This window comes from Mytilus edulis, chromosome 2, assembly GCF_963676685.1.
Source record: "Mytilus edulis chromosome 2, xbMytEdul2.2, whole genome shotgun sequence".
NCBI lineage: Eukaryota > Metazoa > Mollusca > Bivalvia > Mytilida > Mytilidae > Mytilus > Mytilus edulis.
In genome coordinates this window covers 86,765,683-86,778,512 of record NC_092345.1, presented here as the reverse complement: position 1 = coordinate 86,778,512, position 12,830 = coordinate 86,765,683, and the positions used below count along the sequence as shown (strand labels likewise).

The following is a 12,830-nucleotide window of genomic DNA, read 5'->3' as shown; positions in this document are numbered from 1 at the left end:
TCTAAGATTACAAAACACCTATACACACTAGCTTATCTGCTCTAGGATTACAAAACACCTATACATACTAGCTTATCTGCTCTAGGATTACAAAACATCTACACATCCTGGTTTATCTATTTTATGGTAACAAAACACCTATACATACTAGCTTATCTGCTCTAGGATTACAAAACACCTATATATGCATGCTAGCTTATCTGCTATAGGATTACAAAACACCTATACATACTAGCTTATCTGCTCTACGATTACAAAACATCTACACATCCTGGTTTATCTATTTTATGATAACAAAACACTTATACATACTAGCTTATCTGCTCTAGGATTACAAAACACCTACACATACTAGCTTATCTGCTCTAGGATTACAAAACACCTATACACACTAGCTTATCTGCTCTAGGATTACAAAACACATATACATACTAGCTTATCTGCTCTAGGATTACAAAACACCTATAGATACAAACTAGCTTATCTGCTCTAGGATTACAAAACACCTATAAATACTAGCTTATCTGCTCTAGGATTACAAAACATCTACACATCCTGGTTTATCTATTTTATGGTAATAAAACACCTATACATACTAGCTTATCTGCTCTAGGATTACAAAACATCTACACATCCTGGTTTATCTATTTTATGGTAACAAAACACCTATACATACTAGCTTATCTGCTCTAGGATTACAAAACACCTATGTATGCATGCTAGCTTATCTGCTATAGGATTACAAAACACCTATACATACTAGCTTATCTGATCTACGATTACAAAACATCTACACATCCTGGTTTATCTATTTTATGATAACAAAACACCTATTCATACTAGCTTATCTGCTCTAGAATTACAAAACACCTATACATATTAGCTTTAGCTTATTTGCTCTAGGATTACAAAACACCTATACATACTAGCTTATCTGCTCTAGGATTACAAAACATCTACACGTCCTGGTTTATCTATTTTATGATAACAAAACACCTATTCATACTAGCTTATCTGCTCTAGGATTACAAAACACCTATACATACTAGCTTATCTGCTCTAGGATAACAAAACATCTACACATCCTGGTTTATCTATTTTATGATAACAAAACACCTATACATACTAGCTTATCTGCTCTAGGATTACAAAACACCTACACATACTAGCTTATCTGCTCTAGGATTACAAAACACCTATACAAACTAGCTTATCTGCTCTAGGATTACAAAACACCTATACATACTAGCTTATCTGCTCTAGGATTACAAAACATCTACACATCCTGGTTTATCTATTTTATGGTAATAAAACACCTATACATACTAGCTTATCTGCTCTAGGATTACAAAACACCTATATATGCATGCTAGCTTATCTGCTATAGGATTACAAAACACCTATACATACTAGCTTATCTGCTCTACGATTACAAAACATCTACATATCCTGGTTTATCTATTTTATGATAACAAAACACCTATACATACTAGCTTATCTGCTCTAGGATTACAAAACACCTACACATACTAGCTTATCTGCTCTAAGATTACAAAACACCTATACACACTAGCTTATCTGCTCTAGGATTACAAAACACCTATACATACTAGCTTATCTGCTCTAGGATTACAAAACATCTACACATCCTGGTTTATCTATTTTATGGTAACAAATCACCTATACATACTAGCTTATCTGCTCTAGGATTACAAAACACCTATATATGCATGCTAGCTTATCTGCTATAGGATTACAAAACACCTATACATACTAGCTTATCTGCTCTACGATTACAAAACATTTACACATCCTGGTTTATCTATTTTATGATAACAAAACACTTATACATACTAGCTTATCTGCTCTAGGATTACAAAACACCTACACATACTAGCTTATCTGCTCTAGGATTACAAAACACCTATACACACTAGCTTATCTGCTCTAGGATTACAAAACACATATACATACTAGCTTATCTGCTCTAGGATTACAAAACACCTATAGATACAAACTAGCTTATCTGCTCTAGAATTACAAAACACCTATAAATACTAGCTTATCTGCTCTAGGATTACAAAACATCTACACATCCTGGTTTATCTATTTTATGGTAATAAAACACCTATACATACTAGCTTATCTGCTCTAGGATTACAAAACATCTACACATCCTGGTTTATCTATTTTATGGTAACAAAACACCTATACATACTAGCTTATCTGCTCTAGGATTACAAAACACCTATATATGCATGCTAGCTTATCTGCTATAGGATTACAAAACACCTATACATACTAGCTTATCTGATCTACGATTACAAAACATCTACACATCCTGGTTTATCTATTTTATGATAACAAAACACCTATTCATACTAGCTTATCTGCTCTAGAATTACAAAACACCTATACATATTAGCTTTAGCTTATTTGCTCTAGGATTACAAAACACCTATACATACTAGCTTATCTGCTCTAGGATTACAAAACATCTACACATCCTGGTTTATCTATTTTATGATAACAAAACACCTATGCATACCAGCTTATCTGTTCTAGGATTACAAAACACCTATATATGCATGCTAGCTTATCTGCTATAGGATTACAAAACACCTATACATACTAGCTTATCTGCTCTAGGATTACAAAACATCTACACATCCTGGTTTATCTATTTTATGATAACAAAACACCTATTCATACTAGCTTATCTGCTCTAGGATTACAAAACACCTATATATGCATGCTAGCTTATCTGCTATAGGATTACAAAACACCTATACATACTAGCTTATCTGCTCTAGGATTACAAAACATCTACACGTCCTGGTTTATCTATTTTATGATAACAAAACACCTATTCATACTAGCTTATTTGCTCTAGGATTACAAAACACCTATACATACTAGCTTATCTGCTCTAGGATTACAAAACACCTATACATACTAGCTTATCTGCTCTAGGATTACAAAACACCTACACGTGTTTGCTTATCTACTTTAGGAAGATAAAACAAAGTTTAGACAACAGTATTGGCTAAATTGATACATTGCTTCTATTATTAACATGAACATATCTATAACGATATTTAGATTAATAGTCAGTTCTTTCATGTGTAAATAGTGTGGGATGTTGACCAGAAGGTATAGGAATTATTTCTTTTAGAAATGTATTGTTGAATTTTTATCGATATCAATATCTGATGAACACATTTCATCAGCTATATTCTGTGAAAGGACAAACCAAATGTATGATGAACAATGATCGGATGTTCCAATTAATGATCAATGTCATAGATAGTCCCTTATGGTCAATCAAGTCATGACGAAATGATATTTGCCATGCTATTTCATAGCAGTTATCGTAAATCACTGAAATCATGTTCACTGTGTTACTGTAAACAAATACAAATGTAGCACTAGCTTAATATCAAACCTGTCATTGGGTTGGTACAACTGCTTGTAGACTTCAGTCCCATAAGGTGAAATCCATCTATCAGTCAGTCATTTGGTATTCGGGTCAATTATAAGAAGCATAGTTATGATGAATTATCTGTTCGTAAATTGTGATAACTGTACTTAAAGGAAGATAAATGTTTAATCAAGTAGTTCTATAGCCGAAATATCATTTCATTTGTTATGGATTTTTAAAAGAAAAAGAAATGGAAGTCTTTTGATTACAAATTCAAAAGTTTTTTTGGACTTAATGTAACCATATCAGTTTGAAATGAGATTGAAAAAAGTAAGACGTTAATAGAATGCTCTGTATACAAAACGCAGGATGTTGATAATCGAACTGTGGTTATGTCATGGTTATCATAGGGTCTGGATGAATATGAAAAAGATGTGGTATGATTACCATTGAGACAACTCTTCACACAGAAATTTACAACTATATAAGTCGTCGTGTGGCCTTCAACAATGAGCAAAGCCCATACAGAATAGTCTGCTATAGACAATAACCATGATAACGGGTAAAAAATATAAAGAATTAGTTAAAAAAAAAAGAAGAATTCAGAAATGAGGGACCCCCATATATAAATGTGGGCATGCTGCCGTGAAAAAAATATATCATTACGTTCGTCATGTCGTCTGTGTTTAAACCACTTTCAAAAAAAGTCCGTATGTATGAAATAGTCCCAGTTCTGAACACAGTACGTTATGTCCTTAATGGATTAATTGTCTGAAGGATGTTATGTTTTAACTAAAAACCACAAAAAGAAAGTAAAACTTGATCTACATCACTGTTGCGTATGGTGTCACGCGAGAGGATTGATGTGCTTGTGATTTGGTCTGGACTAGTGCTAGTGTGCATTGATTCTAGTATGCTAATTGGTTTGTTAACATTGTTTAAGAATTTCGTCAATAAAACAATCATAATGATATTGCGCAGATTGATTTTCAGCAAATTCTCTTACGTTTTTCACTTAATATCTACCATCTTTTTTTTTACTGCAAAAATCATCAAATTGGCAAAACGATATAGACTAGACCTGATAATGATTGTCCGTCTGTTTGTTTGTCCCTCATTATCCAAAACTGATCCAGAACCTCTTGATAAAATTTTGCGACACTCTTATAAAGTCCGGCTTAGTCAAACGATGTATTATTGAACAGGATGAATAAGTACCTAGCCACGTCAAACGGCAATAACCAAATTACCACTCAACAGTAAAAGTAATAAATCATAAGGACAAATAAAGAACACTATAACACGTAATTAAAAATCGGTTAAAATGATAAACAACGTCAATACCTAAAATCTATACTTGAAGACCATAGTGTATTGTTTGTGAGTGTATACTGAATATTTATCAACAAGGAACTTTGTGTGTGTCCTTTTTATTGCCGATGTGCATCAGACGATTTTTTTTATTATGAATTCAGAGACTCTGTTATGAATTATTGTTTTATTGTTTCAGACATCTACTCTATAAACTAATGGACCAATCTGTCCATCCAATGAAAATTAAACTCGAGCAATACTATATGAAAATCCCTTTATCAAGTTTGTGGTTGTGAACCACTGTTTAGAATTTACATCTAAAGGAATGAACACATACTAATGCAGATTAAAATGTTGGACAAATAATTGAAGGGTTATGTATACCGCCACGTGTACAATTAAAGCCTCTAGCTCTATAATCATTATTTCAATTTATTGGGTTTTTATTGTAATTATTTCGCTTTAAAGAGATTTTGATATATCAAAACAATAGATGATGGTGACAGATTGTGATAATCAGAATGATCTAATTCTGGCTATCATGAATATAGTTCTATCAATATCAGGATCATAGTCTATCAATTTCATCGGTCTGAATGAATACGTTGTAAAATAAGGTCTTTCAACCTTTACTTGTCAATTAAGCTGGAATTAATTTTTGAAATCTTTGCTGTCAATAAAGGTCAACTATCAACTTTATGTTCTAACTTTTTACCTTTGCTTTTATTACTATATTCGTATTATTAAAACCCGATTTCACACAAAATATGGGAGCGATGCAGGATCGGGTTTTAATTAGATTGTCAGAAACAATAATGTATATTGACAAAACCCTCTAAATTACAAGAGGCTACTGCAATAACTTTGGATTAAATTAATACGATGGCCTTTTAGTCATATATTAGAAAGTGGAAACGGGAAATTTGTCAGTGAGGCAACAACCCGACTAAAAAGCAGTGTGATAGGATAAGGCCACAAATGGGTCTTATACACAGCGAGAACATTTCGCATCGGATGCGGCCCTAGCTGGTACCTAATAGTTCAGAGAAATGGACGCACTAAACTCCGAAGCAAACAAATAAACCAAAATTAAAAAATAAAATAATAAAGCTTATACCTACAATGAACACTGCCTTTTCCTGAATCTTGATATATGTGTCTTTATCGGAAAGCTTAATACAAAACTTTTATGAAAGAGATGATTTTTCATTTCCTATTTTCAATTATACATTTTTAGATGGTGACGTTTCCTTGTCACCATCTTATGGTGTTTATATATTTCAACTTGTTCGATTCGCTCGTTTATGTAACAACGTATTTGATTTTAACGAAAGAAATCTATGTATTAATGAACAATTATTATACACCAGGGTATCACAAACTAGTCAAAACATGTACTATTTTTTTCATTGGTACAAGCACATCATTCGTTATTATAAATCAATATGCAGACATCTTATCGGTCAGGTATTTCACATCAATATTCTTAACAAAGCACAAATATGTCGGCATTCACCTGATACGGGTTATGTTCTTTTCGTTTATTATACAATGGTATGATACCAAACCTCTTACGAAATGGATTGTGCTTAATTTTCATATGATGATGATGATCTTTCAATCAGTTTATTTAAGTCTGGGGCTGGCATGTTAATTTATGTATTATTGTCATTTTACTTAGTTTATTTTGTGACCTCTTCTGACATCGGACTCGGTCTTCTTTTAAATAGAGTTTTACTTTACGCATTGATGTGTGTTTGTTTTTTCTACATTGGCTAGAGGTATAGGGGGAGGGTTGAGATCTTACACAAATGTGTTTAACTCCGCCTCATTTTTATCACTGAATTGGTAAATATTTTTGTTTAGGGCCCAGCTGAAGCACGCATTCGAATGCGCGATTTTCTCGCGATGTTGAAGACCTATTGGTGTCCTTTTGCTCTTTGTTGTCTCTTTTATACACTACCCATTTACCATTCTCATTTTTAACACGAGACTAGACAAGCTAGAGGTTTAAGTCTCGTCGCAAATGATATAATAATAAATTTCTCTCTCCCTTTTTATTTCTCTGTATAAAAAAGGTAACAAAGGAAACTAAGCAAAATGACAATAATACATAAATTACCAAACTTAGGACTACTAGCAGTTATTGACATGCCAGCTCCAGACCTCAAATATATATATATAACTCAAAGTGAGACGTAATAGGGTCGTAAAGCTACGGAGCCCCTTAAGTGCTAAAAATTAAATGTATGATATTTTGTGTGATCGACCCTAAATCTTCTGCACACAACTTATATCTCGTTCCGCTAAAATTTAAATCTTGTATACGCATAATTTTTAATATTTTGCCCACAATTTGAAAAAAATTCGCATTACTTTTTACAAGTTCTGCGCTCAGAATTTAATCTTGTGCACACATATTAAAAGTTGTGCCAACAAGATTAAAAGGTGTGTGCACAACACCAAAAGGTGTGTGTGCACCATTAGAATGTTGAACACACAACTTGTTCTTTTTACAAGTGCGAAAAAGATTGAAAAATGTGCGCACAAATATTATTCATTTCATATTTTGCACTAAAGGGTCTGTGTGTATGAAGCAAATCTGTTTAATGGGAATACTTCAAATGAAAAATTAAGATTGTATAAAAATTCATTGTTCAAAATAATAATCATATGTATTGGAACAAATTCTTTGATAAAGCATGTCTCATCTGTATTTTAATTGCGTGTTTCATCATGATATAAAAAAAAAATGGTTCATTTTAGTGAAGTAGTAAAATTATGTAGAAAGTAACTGTAAACATTAAAATAATCATGCGTGACATTAGCGGTAACGTTTAAATATGCAAATATCAGAAATTATCAGTAAGTTGACAATTAGAAATATAGGCAAAACAAAGAAACCAGTACAATCAGTACAATTATTTATGAGTCACTACATCATAAATTACTACAACATATGATAGAAATTTAAAATAATTCGTATAATAACCAATACAGATGGCTATATAGATATAAATATTTGTTATTCATAATTTGTAGTATATATACTAAATTCAGTTTCATTTTATATCATCATAGTTGCAGAGATCTGTGTAATTGAAGGTATGATTCTATTAAATTTTTTTTATTATTTATATACAATAATAATGCCCAAAAAAAATACACATATATACAACTTTCGTTCAGAAATTGTGCACATATAAAATTTCTTCTTGCATAATCTTCATTGTGAACATTTAAAATCACATCTGAGCGCTCTTATGAATAGGTCATGAATTGAGATCATATTAGTCTAGGACACATCTACATTTTTTGTATGTGTCCTTAGTGCGTGTTTATTAAACATTTCCTAAACTTAGGAAACGTCAAAGAATCTTCATATGATTAGGACACCGTCTTATGGTTATAACTGAAAGATATATTCTATGGGGGAAAAAACGCAGACTCAAATTTATATATATATATAGTGCAAATCTGCATATACCATCTTAAGAAGAACCAGTGCAAGTTTCTTGGATTTCATATCAGTTCGTTTTCATAGATTCGACGCAAACTTTAACTATGTATCACATCTTTGTTGGCTTTAAATAAAGTCGACTTATCGACTTATAAGAAACTTCTGTAGTTGAAAAATCCACCTGAGCTAAAGGACATTGTAGTATCTCCCTCTATAAACTTTTTTTTTATATATAAATAATATTTATGTTTAGTTGTAATATCTTTTTTTTTTTTTAATTTGAAGTTTTCGTATTCAACCTTTATATTCTTATTCATCACAATTCATTTTATTTGAATTTTCTCTGATAAGTCCAATTTATTTTGGAACAATTGAACTTAGTTTTATCCAATGAATGTTCAAAGGTTCAAGACAAAACCCCCGTAACAGATGCAAATGACAGAAATTTACGTTGTAGGTGCCATTTTGAATCGCATACATATGTATATAGCTCACAGCATTGATAGTAACTTTGATATTGTTTAATTAAACACAAAAACACGTCCCCTAGCTATGTACATATAATTGGTCAGACAACATATGCTTTGAACAGATGTTCTTTACACTAATATACCCGGTATATAAATTGTAACTTTATCACATAACTCCATTCATTTGATTTTTTAATAAAAACAAAAGATATATCGGCATTAATAATACAGCAATACAAACCACAGTAAGTTTTTTTTATATTATTTCCAAGAAATATGCCAACTGTTGATGTGTGAGCTAGCACATGAAATACACGATTCAATTTGTATGCCTAGACATATAGAGTCTATTTGTTTAACTTTTCCATGCCATCGTTCGGAATATAATGTTATATTTGACGTTTGACGTTAATCAATCATCAATCAATATTTTTACTAAATGTATAGAAATATAATCTACAGTGTACCAATTAATTTTTACTTAAACTTGTGAGACTGCGAAATCAATCAAATACAATTCAACTTTAAAATCTGATTAAAAATCCAGAATATTAGCAAAAAGTAGAACATAGTCTGTCACAATGGTAACATTTTAATCAGGTATTTTTTTTAGAGTATTCATCGCTCTTACAAAAGTAAGATTGCTCAGAATTATTCTGATAGATACAAACCATGTGAAACAGTTACTACTCTATGAATAATGTATATTACTGTTTCAAACGGCTCTTAAAATTATTTTGAAAACGCTAAATCTCAAAGCTTGAAAAGATTAGAAATTCTATATGAATTATCTAAATGTTTTATTATCATATATCGATTATCGTATTTTGATGGTCGTGAAAAGGACTCTGAAAGATGCCGCTTATTTGCTTTTGTCAAAATAGTTAAAAACATTCATATTATTCGAATGAATGTAAACATATGATGATAGGCAATTGTAAGTTCGTATGAGACACAGTGCCCGGTCATATTATTATCACTGAATATTACTATAAATGTTTACGGTTACTATTTGGTATCTTTCGCCTCCCTTCCTGTTAAAGTAAATGCATAAAACGCTAAATGACTTCTAAAATTTATAACGTGCACTTAAACTTATCAAGTAAAACCAGGCTTCAACTACACAAATTAAAGTACATTGTACATGTATATATCCATTGGAAAAGAAATCTAATCTTAGTGATTAAGTCTGGTCACGCCTTGATATTTCATGACCAATTTTGATTAACAAAATCGCACGTGTAAAAAATAATCTGAACCTTTTCAAGGAAAAACCATGTACATTTCACTGTATCATCTGACACACTAAAGATAAAAGTTTCAAATATACCATGACAACATATACAATGGGATGTGACCATTATTATATTCAAAATGTATTTTTCTTGATAAGCATTGGATAATGTGTCGCCTTTCGAATTTTCTATAAAAAAAACCATGTTTTCTCTACCTAGTGAATAATGTAATTGAGGGGGGACCAGTGGCGGATCCAGGGGGGGGGGGGGTTCCGGGGGTGCGCACCCCCTTTATTTTGGCCGATCAATGCATTTGAATCGGGACATATGTTTTGCACCTTTGCACCCCCCCCCCCTTTTGCCCTGGGCTAGCACCCCCCCCTTTCGAAAATTCCTGCATCCGCCACTGGGGACTATTAATTGAACAGACTTATTTCCAACTTTTATAATTCAAATAATTTTTTCGTGACGTTGAATTGAATTGCTTGAACACGATCTGGTCGAAATAGTTGATTACCGTTAATTTAAGACAACGTTTCCAGATATACCACCTGCTTTACACAATTATAGTATAAGTCAGTGGCGGATCCAGGGGGTGGTCCCACGGCGCACCGGACCACCCCCATGACGAACCTCAATTTTTTTTTAAAGTGTCTATTTTTTCAATAACTAGCTAATTAACAAATTAACACTTAAGATTAATCCTTTCATCGCACTAATTGGTTATGGATTACCTAGATACCTGGAGGTGTCACAATGATAGAATACGGATCAATGCGTTTCACCAGTATACATGTAAAATTAAATTGTCAAAACACAATGCGTTTGAGGTTTTTTTATTCCGCTATTGAAGCATCTTTAACCGAAATGAAGTCGTCGCGCAACAATTGATGAAATTAAACATTTTGTAGACTTTTACCATACTGATTTGACGAGTCCATCTACAATGCTGTCCGAACTGCGTTTGTGGCAACAGACTTGCGAGTCAATGCTTTCAAAACCAGAAACTGTAGCCGGTGCTCTAGCAGTATTTTGCAAAACAGACTTTCCAAATATTTCTGTTATCTTAAAAATCATAGCTACCATGGGACGACGAGTTGCGATTGTGAGCGATCCAACAGCGAGTTATCACTTTTAAAAACCTACCTGAGAACAACTATGGGACAATCGCGCTTAAACGGACTTGCGTTGGTGCATGTGCACTACAGTTTGGAACTAAACATAAAACAAATTATAGATAACTTTGCAAGGAAATACCCGCGATGCATGCTGTTGAATGATCTGATAAACGACTCTTTGTTAAATAAGTAAATTTTGAACAATTTTACGTAGAACTGTTTTTACCGATTCGAAACATTTTAGCTCAACTTTTTTACAGCTTGCCTAATTCAGATGACAATTGTGCTATTTTATATTGCAAGATATCGTATAGAGTCTTAAATAAAAATCAGTTTTACATGTCTTAAAATTCCTTTATCTTTATCATTTATCTAGGAATATGTGCATTGCATGGTGTTGTCCAAATTCATGATCTTCCATAATGTCGAAGGTATTTTTTAACCTTTTTCATACAATTCAATATCCATTTGGGACCACCCCCAAATTTTTTTCTGGATCCGCCACTGTAAGTTACATATTTTATGCTGCGAACAAAAAAATCATGTTCTTTAAGCCATAAGTATCCAGTATGAGAGGATATATAAAGATTCTGACTCATAAATTGCCTACATTTCCAGGTCTTCCAAAGATTCCACGACTGAAATGTTTACATCTTCCATGTCTGTCAATTTACATACGACTAAAACATTCACATCTCAGGTCGATCGAAGAATCCACGACTGAAACTATATATACCTTTCAGATCCATCAAATGCTCTTCATCTTCCAACCGAGGGTTTTTGCTCGAAACTATCAAAGTCTTTCAGTTCTATCAAAATATCAATAGAAACCTTGGAAAAGTAAATACTGTTTGTTAGTATACGTATTGAATACTGGGTTATAAGACCTAATACTATTCTATCATTATTTTGTTTTTGTTTTTCAGAAATGGCTATGAAGATTATTTTGTTTACCCTTGCTCTAACTTTCACTTACTTGAATCTTGTAAGTTCCGAAGAAGCAACATGCTCAACGAAATTCGAAGGTAAAGAAGTTGAGATTAAATATGGTGATACAGTTTGGCTGAACCCCTGTCTCTTTTGTTGGTGCTATGAAGACACTAAGGAAGCCGGATGTAACACTGTAGACTGTCCGACATGGAGTTGTGATGACGGCCTCCAACTGACATATCTGGACGGACAATGTTGTCCATCTTGTCTTCCAACTGATCAGTGATTTTATTTATATTATAATTGACAAGACATTATGACTGCATGAATTTGCATTAAAATGTTTCACCTTTTTTCACTTTCAATAAAATACTATATGAATGAATGCTTGTTCAAGATTTATTTATAAGCATCACATGAAAAAGAAAACGGAATATCAATTTAATAGAAGAAAATGAGATCATTATTTGTTTTAGGGTGAAGGGATAAAAGAAAGAAGAAATAGATTTTCTTATTTATTTTTTTCATTTGGATACTCGAAACACTAGTATTTTTGGACTTTGTTTTAACTTCTTTAAATTCTCCGTTGCGATTATTCATTACTGGTCCTCCGTCATCCGTTGACTTTTATAAAAATGTCGACTGATGATTATGGCCGAGTCACGTATTGATCAATAAAAAAGGAATAAAAAAATGTACAGATCTAATTTTGCTGATTATTTTTGCTATTTAGAGTTTATCTGTTTTTACTTTAATTTAATTAGTTTCCGTAAAATACAAATTTTACTTTAGTGACCATGTTGGTAACATGTGTGCTAATCTGACACAAAGGCAATTTTGCTTTTTTGAAGACACCCCAAAACAGCAAAACAGATATACAAA

General features: G+C 32.4%; 1 long non-coding RNA gene across 1 annotated transcript; it reads left to right on the top strand.

Annotated features, from left to right (window-relative positions):
* Positions 1-7,719: 7,719 nt before the first annotated feature.
* LOC139513263 (uncharacterized) lies at positions 7,720-12,333 on the top strand. Its single transcript, XR_011662416.1, has 2 exons — positions 7,720-7,840; positions 11,945-12,333. It is a non-coding gene; the product is annotated as an uncharacterized lncRNA (long non-coding RNA).
* The last annotated feature ends 497 nt before the right edge of the window (positions 12,334-12,830 follow it).